The sequence below is a fragment of the Eubalaena glacialis genome, chromosome 3, assembly GCF_028564815.1.
Source record: "Eubalaena glacialis isolate mEubGla1 chromosome 3, mEubGla1.1.hap2.+ XY, whole genome shotgun sequence".
Classification (NCBI taxonomy): Eukaryota; Metazoa; Chordata; class Mammalia; order Artiodactyla; family Balaenidae; genus Eubalaena; species Eubalaena glacialis.
In genome coordinates, this window is record NC_083718.1 from 178104570 (window position 1) to 178111349 (window position 6780).

Below are 6780 nucleotides of genomic sequence, written 5' to 3' on the forward strand. Positions count from 1 at the left end.
GGAAGCAGCAGGAGCCACAGACTACAGGCTGAGCCAGAGCCCACTTGGTTCCCAAGGGAGGGCAGAGCAGGCTCTGAGGGAAGAGGTGGACAGTGGGAAGGCTGACGAAGTGAGGTCTCCGCAGCGGAGGCACCCCTGCCCCCAGGTACCATGGGTACTGAAGCAGAGCCCCCCAGAGCCAGCACCAGCAGCCCGGGCCTGGCCCTGTGCACCAGCCAAACCATCAGGAGCCCAGTCCAAACTTCTGTGAGCAGGACCTGCACACAGCAAGCCCTGGCCTGACCCAACTGCTTCTCAGGTGGGCTCCCGACCACCAGAGGACCTCACTCTCAGCCCTCTCTCCAAGCTGCACCAACACTGGGGCTTTCGGCTCCTGGTCTGAGGTCTTAAGCTCCAGGCTCCAGGTTCTCAGACTCCAGGTTCTTGGCTCCAGGGTTCAGCGTCTGAATTCAAGGTCCCAGATCCAGAATACGGGCTCCAGCCTGTAGACGCTCTCCTCCAGGCCTTGCGGTTTGTGCCTCCTGGTGTTGGCTCCCTCACGAAGACAGGGTCAACACCCTCGGCCCCCAGCCAAGCTCTCTGCTCAGTGTCCATCCAAGAAGAAGGCCAAAACCAAGTGAGATGCTGGACCCACATTCAAATGTGGGGATAATCTTGGGGCAGGCAGGCTCTGATGTGGATGAAAGCTGAGCCGACTAAGTGTCCCCACAGCTGCCCAGCTGGGCTCACTGCTCCTCTGGCGGGCTCTGTTCAGCTGTCTGCTCAGAGCCAGGGAAAATACTATCCCTCACTGGCAGAGGCCCGACCCACATAAAGGAAGCAGTGGAGACCCCTCCCCCACCCCTAAGTCCTGTCCCCAGAGCCAGGGGACTAGTAGATTCAGGCTGGATGCTGGTATGATGGGCACTGCCCCAGGGAGAAGAGAGAGGATCTCTGCTTATTCATAGGCCTCACCTCTCCACCTACCAGGGGGCTCCTCAAAGCTGATCCTCCCGGGGTTCTGAAGGGTGTAGCCCCGGTGAAGCAGACTAGATTCTAGGAACCTCTGCCCAGCCCTACCACCACTGCCACCAGCACCCCAAAGGCCAAAGGGATCCACAGCTGCAGGAAAATGGAGTTTCCTTGGACACACCCAGCTCTAAACTGTCCAGCAGAACAGTTTAAAGAGGAACCAGCACAGGACTGACATAGCCACCCACCCTGGAAGCTGGCCAGAGGGTTCAAGCCCTGCCCGAGACCCTCTCCACTAGTCTTAACGCAAGGCAAAGGTGTCCTCGGAGGCCTAGGGCTGGACAAGCCCCAGCTCTGGATGCTGCTACCCCCTCTGCTGCCCCACCTCATCCCGATTTTTATACTAGGCACCTTGCCTTTGTGACGTCCCCATGAAATAGTCTGGTGCACGATAAAATGATTATTTCTTTATCTTGCAATTGTGGCAGTGACTTTTTTGTAGAAGAGGGAGAAGAGAGACTTGGGGAAGGACATGGGAAAAGCAGATAAACATTATCAAATTCTAGATATGGGGACACTCTTTGCCCCCTCTCCTTCTCAATAACTAGTTTGAATTCACCTTTAACACCCAGAGGCTGTATCCGCATTTCACTGAGCCATGATCAGCTGTTCAAACCTTGGCCTAATCCAAGGTCTCAGAACGCTTCTTGGGCATTGATTTGGAAAGGAGGGACAGATACGATGACAGAGGAGGGTGTGGTAAAGTGGATGTAGATTGAGGAGGTGGGGGACAAATAGAAAAGAATTTAGTTCCTGCCCAAGCACACAAGGATTCAAGGCCTGTGGCTAAAAGTAAACTCCAAGATTGGAGCCCAGTCAGAATGAGGAGTCTGGATGGAAAACTCCGTATAACTCAAGTCACAGCTGCTGGGGAAACCCAAAGTGGCTTCTCAGGAACCTCAGTCTAGTGGAATGAAGTCCTCAGCCTTACCAAGGGGGCTATGGTCCCACACCCACACCCCGTACCCTACTGCAGTAAACCCACACCAGCCTGGGAACAGTTAGGCTACTATGTGCTTGGCTTTCCAAAAATTTAATGAGGTACAAAAGGGCCAAAGCAAAGTGCTTTCAGGATAGCAGTGGTACACACAAATTTGTGAAGCACTGGGGAGGGGATGGGGTCTAGAGTATGGGTGGATAGAAAAGGACACATCCGCAAATCAGGGTCAAACGCAGAGAGAAAGGGACTGGTGACATAGAGGGTCCGAGATGGTAGAGCAAAGAGCTGGGGATGTCCATGCCCAACCACCTTCCAGAACTGGGAAAAGGACCTAGGCTTTGCAATCAAACAGACCTGGGTTGGAATCCCAGCACTGCCACTTCTTCACTATATGGAACCTTGAACAACTCTTTGTCCCTCTCTGGAACTCATTTTCTTCATTTGTAATATAGGGCTGCTCTCCCTGCCCCAACTTCATTCATAATTTGGGGTTAAATAATAATAGAACCTATTTCTTGGGGATGTTAAATAAAACATGTGAAGCTCAACAAATGGCAGCTATTACTATAAATATTATTATTCCCTTTTCAGGAATGCAGTGGGCAGTTAAGGGAGCTCTAAGATCGAGGGGATCTGAGGGAGGATGAGACGAGGAGGAAAGCAGACAGTGTGGGATAGGTTAGGGGCTGAAGGCAGGGGTGCCCCAAGACTGTGGTCCTACTTTGGCCCCATCCCAGAGATCAGAAGCAGGCGGATGTCTCAGGGCAGAGATCTCCAGGCAGGAAACAGAGAATCCAAGGGATCGGGATACCCAGGGAGCAAAGCAATGGCAAAGCTGCCCCTAGGCACCAACAGGAGAGGCTGAATCAAGGTTCCAATGTGGGGGAGAGGCAGGACTAGGACAGGGAGAGGGGGTGAAGGAGGCCACAGTCAGAAGTAGAGGCGGGTGTGTCAGAGCTGTGGGAAGCTTATGTAGTGGGGCCCAGGGGCTCCTCCTGTGAGGGTGGAAGGTTTCCAGGGCTCCCAGGCCAGCTCTGCTCGCAGAGAGGCTGTGTCCAGATCCATCCTTGACAATGCCCTCAGACTCAGGCCTGAAGGTTTCTGAGAAGGTTGTGAAACCGTGTGATAATAAAGTGGACCTCCTTCTCAGCTCCTTCTTGACAGCCGGTACTCCAAGGAAGTCTTGGGGAGACCAGAGGCAGGGTTTAAAGTGGATCTTGGGCCAAGAAAGGGCCGGAGAACACAGGAAAGTGAAGAGTAGAAGGAAGTATAGGGAGGGTTCTGGGCAACTGAGAGGGGCTAAGAAAGGCTGAGTGAGGAAAAGGCAGCGGGGTGGGAGGGCAGACACAGAAACAGAAAGATACCAGAAGAAAGAGAGGAAGGTGCTGAGGGACCAGAAGGCATCCGGGCAGAGGAGCCCAGCAGCTTCCTAGTAAGAGGGGAAAACGCTGAGCTTCAGGAGAAGGCGTCTGACTCGAGAAGGTCTAAGGGATGGGGGGGAGGGGGCGGAGTGTGGCCTGGCCTGGCCTGGCCTGGCCCAGGCGATGACTTCATAGGCATCTCCCCCCATTCCTTCCTGAGCCGCCAGCCCTGCTGACCCCCTGCCCGCATCTCAAGGGTCTAGACCAAGCAGGCGCTGACAGGGGAGCGAAGGGGCCCTCCTGGGCCAGGTCCCCAAGCCTGGCATAGTGCCTGCTGGGGAGGAGGGGCCTAGAGGCCCAGCCCTTGTCAGCATCCCGGCCGGCACTTCGGAGGCAATTAGCAGCCCAGCTGAGCTAATCCCCCGCCTGGCGAGGCCAACACAAACAGGCCCAGGCTGGGTACACACTCGCCTCCCTGTTTGCTGAGGGGCCCGGTGGTCTGCCAAGAACAACACCAATAACCTGGGGCCTTCTCGAGGTTAAGAGGAGGACCGGGGCTTGCTGAAGAGCTGACAGTGCCCGACAGAGCATACCCTGGCCAGGTGCCCTGGCTGCCCCAGAAAGGCAGCCACTGTTCCCAAGCCTTTGGCCAGCCAGGAAGAGGAAGCTGGAAACAAGGAGCCATATACTCTGATTCAGTGCCCACCCCCACCCCCACCCCTGCCACCTGTGAGCGAGAAGGGCCAGCCCGGGCTTGTGCTGCCTCAGCCAGCCCGACAACTGAGGCCGGGAGGGGCCGGGCCCTCTAGGCAGGACTCGAGGATTACATGCTCCACGCTGGACATGGGAACCCAGAGGCAATTCAGACCTGGACCCTGCCCTCAGGGGCTCACAGTCTAGCGAGAACAGACTGCGTAGGACCCTGCAGCAGGGCCAGTCTCTAGCCGCACTGGCCACTTCTCCAACTTGGAAACGCCATGGCAGAACTCCCACAACTGAGAAGGCAAAGGCGGACCCAGAAGAAACAAACTGAGGCCCAGAAATTGACAGGAGGGATCCAGAACCAACTTTGGCACAGACTGGTCCCGGTTCAAGCCAGCAACCACTGGGTGAGCCCAGAGACAAGGCCCTGCTCTGCATCCCCACTTCTCGATTCCAGCCCAATTCCACCTTCATCAGCCCGTGGCCTGGGAGCATCTCCGTCCTGAGCCAAACCCTCTATCCTCAGCCCCACAGGTATGTATGGACTCTGCAGCAACATCAGGAGCCACAGCCCCTTTGAAGCATCTACTTGGGAAAGTGACATGGCCTCCTGCCTGGCCAGGCCCCTTGGGACACTGTGCTGATCATCAATAGCCAACACCATCACCGTTTACTGAGCACCTACTGGCTGTGGGGTCAGACCCACACCAACACTGCCTACCAGCACTATCCCGTGTCATGGTCACAAGCGAATAATGGAACAGGAATACTTCCTGTCGGATAAACCAGCTGGGAGGCAGGTGCACGACTTACCCCCACTTTACAAATAAGGACACTGAGGCCCACAGAAGGGAAGACTTGCCTACAGCCAGAGCCCAGATCTCCAGGCTCCTGGTCAGGATGTAGTGTGTCACCAGGCTCCACCCACAAGCCTCTTCATTTTTCTTCACCCCACCCTGGCCTAGACCCTCCTGGGTCAAAGAGCCTCAGAGTCTTGAGCCTACCCCTCCCCACAAAAACAGCATTATCTGTCTCCGGCTGGGCTAAGATCAACTCTGTCACTCTGCTGGGAACCTACACATGGCTATGTAGACAGCTTTCTCTAGGGCAGAGGGTGAGGAAGGCTGGAGTCACTTTGCTATGGTGGACAAAGCCACATCTGGAAACAGCAGCCCTGCCTACTACCCCCTGCCCTGGCTGGTGTGGCAGAAGACTAGGTCCGGTTCCAACCCTACCAGATAGGCTGTCAGGATCCTGCCCACCACAGGAAGGGGCTGACAATCCATGATCTGAACTCTCTTTGGGCTGCTCCCATACCTGGCCCTAGAGCCTCTAGCCTTGGACCAAGGTATAGATGAATAGATGAGTCCTTTTCCCCTTCAGTTCAGCCAAAAGGGGAGGTATTTTCCAAAAAGATCTTTTACTAGGAAATGGAAGGAAAACAAAGAGATTATAAGTACATAGAACCAATCAGATTCCTAAGCAGGACTTTAACCAGCGCCTAAGCAGAGCCCTGTGGGCACCACTTCTCCCTTCTCTCCTCAGGAAGCCTCCTTCTAGACACCAGGACACGGGGGTCTCATTCTAGCTCCACTGCTGGCAGCCTGTGGAATCTGAAGCAAGTTAGTAAACTCTAAATCTCATCGGTAAAAGAGAGATGAAGATAACGACAGAGCCAGGACTGAGCTCGCTTCTGACTCCAAAGCTTCTATTCTGTACAGCCTCCCCACCCTGCCCCCACCACTATGGCTTTCAGAGGACCACACGAAACACTGAATGGGGAAGTGCTTTGTGGACTGGGAAGGGCTGTAAAGGACATTGATGGTCGTCATCAGCCAGCACCCTGGCTCTTTAAGAATGAGGGAAAGCGTTCTCTGGGGGTGTGGGGATGGCACTGTAGGTTCCCGGTCCCATCAGGTTTACACGACACAAGAATTTGCTGGGTCTCTCTTCTCCTGGGAGTCTTCCCATCCCTCCTTCTCCCTCCTTTCAGCACCTCAGGCAGCCTGGGCCTCCTCCTCATCCCCTTCTTGGACTGCGGCTGGAGCCACCTGGGAAACTTCAGAAATAGCTGATGGTTATCACAGCCAGGACAGGGCGAGTTGCTGCCCCTCTGATTCATCACAGAGCTGGAGTGGATCCAGAGAAGTGACCAAGAGGATGCAGGGCTGCTGCTATGAATTCAGACTGCTTCAGTCCAGAAAGAGAGAGGCAGAGAGCTCATTCAAATCATAAGGGGATAAGGAAAGGGGACTTTGGAATCATTCTTCAAAAGAACAGGCACGCGGGGTGCTGGAAGAAGCCTGAGCTGAAGTCGCACGGATCCGGGACTGAACCTCTTCTAGGCCTCTCGCTAGCAGGGTGACCTCGGATACGTTAACCCCTGTGAGTCTCAGCTTCCTCGTCTATGCCATCTCAGAGGCTACTGTGGGAACTGGACCATAATGTAGGTGGGTGTCCAGTAAAAAGTTCTCTGTCCCAGTCCCTTCACTTTGACCTGGGACGTGTGTTCTCCCCTTCCCCCTTCCCACCTAGCCAGGTACCAAAGGCACCACCCACACGTACGCCAGCCCTCTCCTCTCAGCGCCAGGGGAAGCTCAACATGTCACATGATTCCTAGGCCCCATGCTGCTCAGGCTCCCGTCTGCAAGCCCGGCAGTCTTCAGTTAGACAGCAGGCCCCCAGCTCGGTGAGGAGAAAGGCAGGTTATTCCCCTCCAACTTGCCCTCAAGGGTAAGAGCTCCACCCAGTTCACCCAGCAGAGGC